We start from the raw sequence: 13,210 nt of genomic DNA, 5'->3' as shown, positions 1-13,210 counted from the left end.
AGAAACTTTGAGATTACTCAACTGCTGAGAAGACAGAATTCTCTGACAAACAACAATTTTCAACTTAGTATTTATGAAACTTATTGCAATTAAACTTCTGGAATTCCAAGGAGTGCACTTACAGTTCTTGAAGATACAGGGGAACCCCATATGTTTGAGTCTTTATAGGTACTATTTCCCCTCTATCAAAAATGCACATGTGGATGTATGTATCTGTACCTAATACATGCACACTCATCAATGGAAGAAAGCTACTTCTCAACTGTTCAAAAGAAAGAACTGTGGGGGCATATGGGACCAACATCTTCAAATATTTTCTACATGTGAATAAAAAAAAACTCTCCAAGCACTATAAATTATGATAAAAATCATTAAATCATTACCTTGAGTAGCATCTTACCCTCACCAAGAATGATGCCACAATATGAAGACAAGATGATCAATTTCAACAATTGGATTAAGTATTGGTGTCATTCAAAGGGGATCCAATGCCTGTCAGCCTGGGATGACATGCTCGACAAGCCATGATGCTTCGCTAGGGATGGCTTGCAGCTGTCACCCCTGGGCTTTCGGATATTGGCAAAGGCTCTTGCTACCCCCATAGTGCCTTTTTTAGGCAAGGCTCAAAAGACAAACCCATCTCCATAGGTATCACAAAGGATAAGAAACTAAGAGTAATGCTACTCAATGCCAGAAGTCTAAACCTCAAGATGCAAACACTCAAAACTCTCCTTAGCATGGAGAACATCGATATCTGTACAGTAACAGAAACCTGGTTCAAGGCTCCCGCGAGCACCCCAGCACTACCAGGTTATACCTCATACCATGCTTTTCGGTCCCAAAACTTGGACCGAATCACAAAAAGAGGGGGAGTATCAATATTCGTCAAAGATACCCACACCTCCAGGTTGGTGGCACAGCACGAAGCATCAGAGACTATCCATGTGCAACTAACAGTGGGTAAAACTGCCTTCCAGTTTATAGCCTGCTACAGACCACCCTCCCAAACTGAGGAACCCCACTCGGCCTTCCTGAGAACACTGGAAAATATGAAGGTCTCTCCAAACACCATTATAATGGGTGACTTCAACTACCCAAACATAGACTGGGAGCATTACTCTAGCTCCAACACCCTAGCCCAAAGGTTCCTAGAATTTATAAACTCAAATGCTATGGAACAACTTGTTACCACTCCCACAAGAGGGGAAAACATACTGGACATGATCATCACCAAAATGGGGTCTCTATGCTCCAGACCAGAAGTGTATCCCTCACTGGTAAGATCAGACCATAAACTAATCTCACTGGATATTCACATGCCGACCCCACCCCCTGCCCAGAAAACCACAGTGAAAAACTTCTCTAAAGCAAATTTCACACTCCTCAAAACCGAGGTGGAATCCTTCAAAGTCCCCGGGCCTGTGGAAAATATGGCCCAGACCACAGAATCCTTTATAAACGCATTCTATGAACACCTTCAGGAATGCATGGATCATGCAATCCCAAATAAAACCAAGACCCAATCCTCCAAAGGCAGAATTCCTGTCTGGTGGACCCCAGCCATAAACAAACTATACAACAGAAGAGGAAGCTACTACATGATAGAACAAAATCCCAAAAAGGGAAGGCATCTCTGATCAGTATTAGCAAAAAACTACGGGCACTCATAAAATTGTCTAAGGCCAGCTTCGAGAGAAAACTTGCACAGGACACTAAGGATAATCACAAGGCTTTCTTTAGTTATGTTAGGAACCTGGGTGGGAATTCCCAGATACGCTCAGAATTAGTCCAAAATGACAAAAAATACACCGAACCCACAGACATTGCCAACATCCTAGCTGACAGGTTCAGTGCAAACTTCTCCCCCCTCCCCACCAACAGGGCAAATATCTATCCCAGCAGAGTGCTGCCCCCCTGACATCTCAGATGCTCAGGTAAAAGCCGCCCCCTCTAAAGCAAAAAACACAGCATCAATGGGACCAGACGGTGTCCCGGGCTGCGTCCTACATGAACTCCAAGAAGAGCTAAACCCAAACATAAAACTACTGTTCAATCTCAGCCTTACTACAGGATATGTACCCAAAGAGTGGCGTACAGCAACAGTGGTCCCTCTCCACAAAGATGGTGCCTCAACGGATCCTGGAAACTATCGCCCCATAAGCCTGACTAGCTTGGTCTGCAAAGCTATGGAAAGGATCATCATGGACCTCATAAATAAAGACATTGGGGACCTACAGAAACTGGATCCTACCCAGTTTGGCTTTGTTAAGGGCAGATCCTGCCTCTTAAACCTGGTCGATTTCTTTGAAACAGTCACCAAGGCCATTGACGAGGGGAAGGTGGTCCACACAGCCTACCTGTACCTTGCAAAAGCCTTCAATACAATACCCCACTCGGGCATTATAGATAAGCTCACCAGCTTAAATATAAACCCCTATGTCACTAGATGGGTTGCAAACTGGCTCAAGGACAGAATCCACATGGTTAGAATTGCTGGAGCCATGTCAGACTCCAAACCAGTTCAAGTGGCATCCCACAAGGCTCAGTCCTGGGACCTCTCTTGTTTGGTATATATTTCTCGGAGGTACATGCCAACACGGAAGGACTGTGGCTGACCAAGTTCACAGATGAATGCAAACTAGGCGCCATAATCGACTCTCCAGCCGACACAAGCATCCTACAAAAGGGCCTCATAGAAATGGACAACTGGTGCCAGAGCCATGGCCTCAAGCTAAACGCCAAAAAGTGTATAGTCATCCCCTTTGGCAAAAACAAAGTGCCCACAAATTACCACATAGGTGGTAATCCATTAAGTATGGAAGAAGTAATTAGGGACCCGGGGACCCAAGTTGATAGCAATCTCTCATTTGAAAACCACGTAGCCAAAGTGGTTAGAAAAACATTTTATATAGCCCACCTAATCATGAAGGGATTCACATCTAGATCAGGGGAGGTCATTGTGCCTCTTTACTCATCCCTCATCAGGCCCATAATTGAGTACAATGCCCCTTTTGGGATGTACCTTACCAGACACCTGCAGCAACTGGAAAGACCCCAAAAGTACCTCACCAAGAAGATCAAAGGGCTCAAACAGATGCCATATGCTGCCCGGTTAAAGAAACTCCAGCTCTACTCAGTGGCATCCAGCCAGCTCAGAGGCGATCTGTGCCTGACGTATAAAGCCATGTCCAACCCGGAATTAATGGACATGCTGCACCTCAGAAAATCCAAATCCCATCAAGCTACGCGCTCGAGAGACTTGAACCTCAGCACTGAAATAAATAGGACATGCTGGAGGGACAGATTCATAACCCAGAGGCTCCCTTCACTCTGGAATAAAGTCCCAGTCCAGGTTAGGCAGAGTCCCTCATTGACTCTCTTCGAGAGGAATCTTGATGAGTGGATGGGAGATCGTCGGTTTACCCCGGATATCACTTCTGTGTCACTGTTAGACAGAGGCACAGTATACTAACCTCGAAAAAGGGCATAGCAAAATTCATTTAAAATGGGTGGCGAAAGCCAAACACACTCTGGCTAGGTTTATAAATGCCCTAGGATAGATAGCCTAGTATGAACCTATGAACCTATGAGCCTAAATCTGAGTTGAAAATACAAAGTTTTTGCTGTGGTGGTTGAAAGTTCTACTCCATCTTGAAACAGTTCCTTTAAATTTCAGTACTGGCACTGCAGTGTTCTCTTTTTTTATTTGAAAAGTTACCATGGCTAGCTGCCCATTAAACTTGCTGTACAGCAATATGCAGCACACTCTTAATGGGGACATTTAAGATGTATGTTTTGTTTAATATGCTGTGGCTTCATATTTCTTCTAGTCTGAATGAACATTCGGGATTGTCAACTGTCCACCCTTTATTACAACTGGTATGAACATTGTGTCTGCAGTTTAATTGTTCATTTATTTATATTATTTATCCTTTTTTTGACCATCATAGTGCCACTAGGCTAGTGGCCTGTTTTTAGGGAAGGCCTGATGTGGTATTCAAGAATTAGGGGAATTTTGGAACTCTTGTATCTCTTTTTGAGAGGTGTCATGGGATCTTTTACATCCACCTGATCTTCCACCAGTTCAGGTAGATGGGTCCTCAGTTTAATGTCTCATCCACAGGGCAACATGCTTAGTTGTGCAAGAACCCAATCACCTGGAAGGGGAACAGAATCCGCAGCCTTCTGGCTTTCAAGCATCAGAGGAGTGTGTGTGCTACTTGTTGCTCCACTGACACTGTGTGATATGAAGAAAATATGACAGCACAACATATTATACAAAATATACATTTATTTTCTGATTACTTCCTTAATCCAGTTTGGGATAGCAGTGAAGCTAGACCTATTCAGGCAATTGATAGGCGCAAGGCCAAGACACTAACCCTGAATGGGACACCAACCTTTCACACAACACAAGCACACACACAAACTCATATATAGCATGCATACCTATGGGCAATTGGGGGATCACCAGTTCATCTATAGTACTGGATGAAACCAGAGTACCCAAAGAAAACACATTCAGACTTAACACAGAAGGTGCCTAAGGGAGGAATCAGACTCTAAAACCATTTGTTTTCAGCCAGCAGACCTAACTACCTCCCTACAGTGTCAACAGTTATTTCTGCAGAGCATCAGTATTTCAAGTACTAATTAATTAATACAAAGTTTAGGATTTAATAAAAATGTTTTTATCTAATTTGTGATACTGTTATCTGTTTTTGGATGACAACCCTACATTCTGTCTGTCGTGTCGGTTGCTATTTGTGCTACCAGTGCAATTTCCTATTAAAACATGTCCCTAACAGTAACAGCTTTTTATGAATTCAGTACTTCTTCTCTTTGTTCTGTTCTGTTCTGTTAAGATGCATAATGATCTGCCTTAACCTGTAAATTCTTAAGCAATCAATGCAGTCAGCTATGAACTGCCTTCCAAAAGAGTTTGCAGAAAGGGTAAGATACTATGCCATGTTCACAGACTGATGCCAACTATCTGCACTTTAGCCAAGATCTTTGTGACATAGCCACAGAAATGCTTATTCTAAAATGCATATGCAACATGCAAATGCAATAGTTCTGCCTAAAGATTATTCTAAAATTAAACAATGTAAGTGTAATGCCAAAAAGAAGGCAAAAGAGAAAAGGTGGTATACTCCCATCTGGAATCAGCATCATCTTCCAGAGAAATTTCATGGTTGTCACAGAAGAGGTGGTTAAACTGTAGCCACGTTTCCAGATGGCAGAGACCGTTTTGCATTGCTGATGTCAACACTAAAGCAATCTCTTTTACAAGGAGGTGGGAAATCATTACTGACTGGACAGAGAGCAAGTATAGGCTGTGTGACAGATGTATCTGCCATATGTGACAGCACACAGCTTGCAGGATAACTCATTCTCCCTTAAACAAAAATATGCCAAGCACTTGACATGTTGGTAACTGCAGCATTTGTTTGTTTTATGTTTGCTTGTGTTTTAGTTTGTTAATCAGGTACAGCGCTGATCACAACTGACCAATTTCAGTCTCAGCCCATGAAAGAATATCACAAAAGAAATATAAACTGAGAATCATAAAGAAATTAAAAATGTAGCATACTAAAATACAGAAAGTCAAGATTATGCAAACACATGTAGCAGTTACATACAATCATTCATTTGCAAGATGTGTGTGTGTATGCGTGTGTGTGTGTGTGTGTGTGTGTGTGTGTGTGTGTGTGTGTGTGTGTGTGTGTGTGTGTGTGTGTGTATAGTAAAGTACAACAGAATCATAGAACATTTGAAGTGAACAAAGATTAAGGCATTAAATTTGAAAGACCAGGAAATTAATGTGTTCTATCAGGAGATGGGGAATACTGTTTCCAGTCACAGAGTGCAGCCATCTATATAACTGACAAGTTTGTGAACAATACATGAAACCAGGGTGTGAGCTGTATCAGGTTTTCTGTAATATTTGCCAAGGATTATACAACCACTGAAGTCTTGTATGCTATATCTTACTTGCCTGAGCCCTGAAGGTTATCAACTGTACCCATCACAAATAAAGCCCTAGCAGGTGATAAAGAAAGCACATACATGGACAGTAAATAAGCATCAGTGCTTGATACCCACCCAGTGTGCAGGATTCACCCCACATGTTTTAGGATGTGTGTATCCCACATGGCCATGTACTGAGTAAGTAAACTAACAGCAGGCACTAATAATTTGAAGTACAGTCATGTATACTGCAGTAATATGCACAGATGGCCAGACAAAACACAAGAACCCTTTTCCTGTGTTAATCACACCCAGCTACAACCCATATAATGCAACCAAGGAAGGACTTATTCAGTCATAATGATAAATAATGGATATAAATGAATGAGTCATGGTATTTTGTCATAATCGTGGTGCTTGGACTAATCTGGGATACCCTAGAGTATGTACCTAAGAAAACATCTTCGATAGTGTGTGAGTGTGTGTGTGTGTGTGTGTGTGTGTGTGTGTGTGTGTGTGTGTGTGTGTGTGTGTGTGTGTGTGTGTGTGTGTGTTGTTTCTGAAAGATGTGTGCCATCATGCACTATATCAAAACAGCGGGTCTATATCAGCTTATCGAAAGCTGATAACATCAAACGCTAGTTGATCAACCTCTAAATTTCGAACAACCAAAACAGCAAAGACATGGAATAGCGTTTTTTTTTCCTAGGGAAAAAAATTGCTGGGCCAAAGTTGGGAGTTTGCCATTTCCTCTACTGTGGTGTGATCTCGGAGTTGGTATATTTAAGTAGGGGGGGTGTGGGGTATGTTTTTTTTTTTTTTTTTTTTTGCGGAACAGCGATTTTTTTTCCCAGGGAAAAAAAATCACTGTACTGTGTCTTCGCTATTTTGGTTGTTTGTCCTTTTGTGGTCGATCAACTAGTGTTCAAAGTTATCAGCTTTCGATAAGCTGATATAGACCTCATAATCGCCAAGTACAACTGCCTTCATTGGATATCTGGACCTTTAATGACTACCACCACTAAACAATGTGCAGGATGAACATCAGTGGGAAGATAGTCATGACCCAGAAAAGGGTGAGAGGAATGTCTGGTACAGCTGAGATGTAGGTGGTTTCACTAGAAGGGTAGGATTTCCTGGTAAAATATGTACCTTGACTTGTCAAAAATGCAGTATGTACCTAGAATAACATGATACATGCAGTCTGCATAAAGTAATTACACCACTGCAACAAGATATACTACAACAAAAGGCAGGTGCTGCTGAGTGCCTAGATTCTGGATCTTAGCCCTAAAATTCCTGCAGAGGGATACAGGACACAGAAGAAACACTATGACTAAAGCTATTATTCGCCATAGCTTGCATCAACCTTAAGGACTTACTAAAAGGATACAGTCCACTAATCCCCTTTAGTCAGTCCTGTTTCCCTTCAGCAATTTTTTTATACATTCCTTTTGTTTTATTGTATATTAGGTTTCATCCCAACAATTACCCATTTTGACCTCTCCAGCTTTTTTGTCCTACTAAGCAAATTAGATTCCTCTACAAAATTTTACAGGCTATTACACTTTCTACCTGTGGTCATCACTCTTACTTTCACCAGTCTTCCGTCTCCTTAGTCTCCTCGACCTCTCTTTAACTTTCTTCCCAGCTATCCCAATACACATATCTCCTGACATAGATTCATGAAAGGGGAGGAAAGGGGTGCACAGGGAAATAGGAAAAGGGAGAAGACAGCAAACAGAGGGTCATAAAGAATAACAACATGCCACATACAGAATAAGGGGGAAGGCAGGCAGTTTTTTGTGTGATATGACCACATTTTTTCACTTTATATACAGAGAGAACAGAAGAAAAGGAAATGTGAAAGGAAAAAAAGGGGGGTGGGGTAGGACTAAGTGCAATGGCAGACCGACTCTCATAGAATAACACAGAGAAATGGGTGGATCTGCATACGCGAGAATGGGGAAACACAAGATGGACAGAAATAAAGAGCAAACAAATGGTCATAGGGAAGGCTGGTCGATGCATAGGGTATAGAACATAATGGTGTGAGTTGACTGCCAAACATTCCACAGCTCAGAGCTGTTAAAGATTTGAACCACCAAAAAAGCAGATGCTACAGTTATTATTTAATTCTGACACCATTTCAACTTAAACTTAGTTTGATTTCAACTTAAACTTAGTTTGATTTTAAGCCATTTTAAAATATATATTATACAATGACCCCCATTAATATTCCAAAACGTGCATGCTGATTGGTCAGCGTACCTGTTCTAAATCCCACTTATACTAATGGAAAAGGTCCAGTCGCCTGGACTTTTTCCATTAGTATAAGTCTTGATTTTTTTTTGTTTTTTTGGTAGCAACAGAGAACGGAAGAGTGCCATTGCTGTAATCTCGCTATGTTAAACGAGTTTAACATAGTGAGATATCTTTAAAAAAAGCAACAGAGATCTTCCTTTCTCCATTGCTTCCACACACAGCTCTGATGTCCTGCATAAGCATACGCATGTGAAGTACATCAGAACTGCCACAGAATACCGGACAGCTGCGGAAGGACAGCACAGAGGCATTATACAATACCATTATTTAAGAAAAGTAATTTTTTTTTTCTTAAATAATGCCATTGTATAATAACAATAACCCTCTTTTGGATGTGGGTAATGCTGGATTTACCTATGGTTGTCTTTGTTTGGCCACTTGGGCTTCGCCCTCATGACCAAACCACACCAACTGTGGGTAAATCCAGCTGTACCCACACCCAGGGATGGGTTATTGCTTAATTAAAAATATTCTACAGAGTCTTCTTCTATTATATTGCACATGAGTGTTTGGAATCCTTAGCAGATGCTGATTTTGAGTTAGTGTACATTTTATTGAAAAGATGTTATGCCTACATTTTTTTTGTAATATACATTTTAAACTTCTTATTACTAATAGATTGTATAGAGTGACTAAACTTGGTAGTGGCTTTATTACTTAAACCTTCTTTCAGATGTGCTTTAGTCAAGTATAAGAATTTATGAGACAACTACCTATAAAAATGTTGCCACACATTATGTATGAATAGTACCTGCTTGTGTGTTCATTTTAGTTCCATTTGTACAAACCATTAACTTTACGACTGGGAGAATAACATCTGAAAAGCAGCTATTTACCATCACTTTAATGCAGCAGTAAGTTACTTGACTTTAAAGGAAGATATAAAGCCATCATTTGGATTATATATATATATATATATATATATATATATATATATATATATATATATATATATATATCTGTTATATAGATCAGTAAAGGCAGCTTATATTTTTGCTGTTGCCCAGGAACGGACCTTTATAACATGTATCTAGGAAATGTGCAAATGTAACAGATGGTACTGTGCTGTTTTTTTTTTTGTTTTGTTTTTTTTTTTTTTTTTTATTTACTTGCATTTGTTTTTAAAATGAAAGTAATACAATAGCAAAACATTGGAAGCCAACAATGTTGTGATAATGGTGTAAGTAGAATGCTGATGCAACTTTCTGTTTCATGCCTTTCTTTTTAGAGTTACAAACAGGGCAAGTGGCAGCTGACAGAGCATTTTTATGTAGCTGTCTAAAGAGTGTATGTGGGGTGTGCACCCCCTTCAACTTATGGTTTTGACAACAATTGTGTATAGAGGGATGGAGAGTGACTTGGTTTCCTAGATGAGTAGAGCCCTGTTTTGTAGAGACCTTGTGGAGAAAATACAGTGTTAACAATGAAAAGGAAATCAGAGTTTACAAAATTAAGTAAGGCAAGAAAAATGAAACAGCATCTTAATGGTAGACATTGCCTTGCACAATCTTACAACTTTACTGTGAGCTATATTGACAGATTATTGAATGTTTTAATTAAATGACACACATGAACTGTTACACTCCTTACTGAGGTCAGATAGTAAACTGAAGATGTGTACACGCATAATTTATATGTGTACAGAACTAGTTTCATTCATCTTTTAGCAGACTGTTTCATGCACCTTAATACAGTAGTCAAAGCAGTTGTGTACAAGTTAATCACTTAGGTTATATGGAGATATTGATACAATACAAGCAGGAAGGGGTGTTGCAGTACATGGCCAATGGATGAAAATGAGCAAATGAAGGATTGGAATCAGAGAATAAAAGGGTTAAATAATAGGTCTGCAATTGCAATAAATATTTTTGCTCAATATAATATTTAAAAACAGTGCAGTAACTGCATTACCATTAAACTAAAAGATGCTTTTTTAGTCACTTGAAAATTAATTAATGAACTTTTTACTCAGAAGAACACAAAACTGATGTTGATTCTAAAGTCATATCTTTGAGGTCATGAATAAAATATTACTTAAATGTAAATGCCTTTCACTCATTTTAATGTTATTTTATACAACTGAGAGAATTTTCAGATCATATGACAAAAGTCAACTATTAATGAAAATATCCTAAAGACTTGGAGAATGAGTTCTTAGTCATTTTCTGGCCACTACTTGGAACTCACTACAAACCTTTGTCTCAGTAAGGATGTTGTGCAAATCCCTCTGCATATAAAGATAACATGTTATAGTTGTTTTATCACCTAACCATGACCTACAGTACACATATACTATCTCCCTTTAACCAGCTGAATTCAATTTCCATTAATTAAAGTGGTTGGGAAGAGAGTAAAATAACAGGTGATCAGGTGATCTGATTGCAAAAAAATAGTGAGGAAAAATGGAGTTTAAAGGGTGTGAGCATTCTCAAAAGGAATACAGAAATGAAAAAAAAATATGGACACATAACCAGACTGCAACACAGTCAGATATGCTAAACGTAGGTGGGGAAGGTGCTTGCACTAGAAGAGAAAAAGAAAAGGAGGGAAATTCCAAAGGAGAACGGGAAGCTGATGATGAAAAGAGAAATAGATACAGTTTGAAGAGACATCCTTAAACAGAATCATAGAATCATAGAAAATAGAAGACAGCTGGGCTATGTGGACAACAGTACCTTCCACCCTTTGACCTCTTTTTTAAAGAGTAAAAGACCAGTAATACTGGAGGTGAATTTATGAATATCCATCCAGCTGACTAACTCCTTTTCTGAAGAAAGAAAGTGCATTGCATTGCTTAATTTGAAGTGTAAGTTTGTTCCAGAGATGAAGTATGCATTGTGTAAAAAATTTGTCTCTCCATCATGTTTCTTTTTCTTTTGCTGAAGTGGGTTTAGATCCTCGATTCTAGTGTTAGTGTGACTGCTTGATTTGTGGAGATGTAAAAGGTATTGGACAATTAAATCACTAATGGACTGAAAAGCAATGCACAGATCACCACTAAGAAGTCTTAGCACTCTGAATAAAGAGGCAGTGCTTCCAGCCTCTCCTAGTCACCCTTCTGTCTTATGCCTGTGATCTTTTTAGCTAGGAACCTCTGCGGTCTTTGCAATTTCTTGATATGTCTCATGGGATACATTCCAAAAGGGGTATTGTATTAGATAATAGGACTGATCAATGTGGAATATGGAGGGATAAGAACTTCCTTAGATCTAGGTGATACACCTTTCACAATCAGTTGCACCAGGTAAAAAGATTTCCTAACTAATATTGCAACATGATAGTCAAAGACAAGTTAATTACTTGCCCATTTTTCAAGGTCTGTCACCACGCTTTCATTCGGAAGAAGGGTGTTGCCTATACCATAAGCTGGATGAAGAGATTGTGTACCAAATGTGATATTGCACTTTTTTTTTTGCATTTAGTTTTAGCCCATTTTATGAGCACCAGTTGTTGACATATGTGAATTCCATGAGGAGCATCTGTATATCAAAGGGGGACTTTAGGATGATGCCGAGTTTACAGTTGTATGCAGACTTTGTTAGCCAGAGATCCCCGTAGGTAATTTAAAGACCTGTGAAGTAGGTGCTGAATAGAAGGGGTCCCTGCACTGATTCCTGAGGAAGAGCACTGCTCACCTTCATATTTACTGTGGACACACCTGCTTCACACACTACATGGGTTCTATCCAAAACTGATTTGCTATCCATCTAACTATGTAGAGGTCAGTTTTGAGCACATTCAGCTTGCTTATTATGTTAGCATGTGGTATAGTGCAAAAAATCCTTAGCCAGGTTGAAGTGTTTGTATAAACAGCATGTCCACTACCCACAGCTTGTGTTACTTTCTCAAAGAATTTGACTACTCTTGACAAAGCCGAACAAGTAAGGTAATCACTAACCCTGAAAAGAAGATGGATGATAAATTAAAGGGTAATTAGGACAGAAGGAGAATAACAGGAAAGATTGTGCATTTGGGTAGAGGGGTAGAGATGAAGGGTCAGTCAAGAGAAGACATAACAGCTAACATTATTGCACAAGTATTTATTAGACGAAGAATGCTAACAAAGTTGCAAGAAAGAATTATGAATGTGGGAAAAGGGGATATAAAAATGTTTATCTATGTTCTGGAGTATGAATGGACAAGAAATGTATGTGATGAAGGTTGCAAAAATCAGGAGAAGAATTTTAAGAATGGAATGGAAAGATGGTAGAACTTTAGTCTAGTGGTCAACGGGGGGGACAGAATGATGGCTGGCTCGAAGACAAAAAAAAATATGACAATAATGTTTACAGGATAGATAAAAAACCAGAAAGAAAAAAAGACAAATAAAGAAAAGAAAAAAGAAAGAATGATAATTGAGGTGGAAGACATAACTGGGGACTTCTTATAAAGAATGTTTAGAAGGATAAAGAGGGGGATGGTAAGAAAAAAGCAAAGTAGAACATTGGAATTCTGTAGTACACAGAGGGAGTGGGGGAATGGAAAGGAGAAGGAGATCTAGTGGAGCAGTAGGAGGGGTGGAAGAGGAAGGACATGGAAGGAATTAATGACCAGAAAGGGATAAGAGGATTTAGAGTACAGAGAGAGAAAGACTTGACGTGTACTGTTAAATGCAAAGTAACATGGCGAGTACAGAGGACTGCAAGATAACCATTTGAAATGTCAGAATCTACTAGAGTGAGTCCTGAAACATGAAGACTGAATGGTAAAAAAAAATGGACTTAAACATACTAAGTTCAAGATGGCCATTTCTTGGAACAATCTCTTTTCCCTGAGATATGGCAATATAGGAGTTTGTATATATAATTTTAGATTATGGAGAGCTTGCCCCCCCCCTGCAAAAAAAAAATTGAAGAAGAAATAAAATGTTTGAGATTTGCACTTCTGGATTTTCAGACTTTTTTCTTGCATGTTA

This window comes from Protopterus annectens, chromosome 3.part0 (genome assembly GCF_019279795.1).
Source record: "Protopterus annectens isolate FY-2018-M chromosome 3.part0, PAN1.0, whole genome shotgun sequence".
Lineage (NCBI taxonomy): Eukaryota > Metazoa > Chordata > Ceratodontiformes > Protopteridae > Protopterus > Protopterus annectens.
This window is presented reverse-complemented; position numbering follows the sequence as displayed.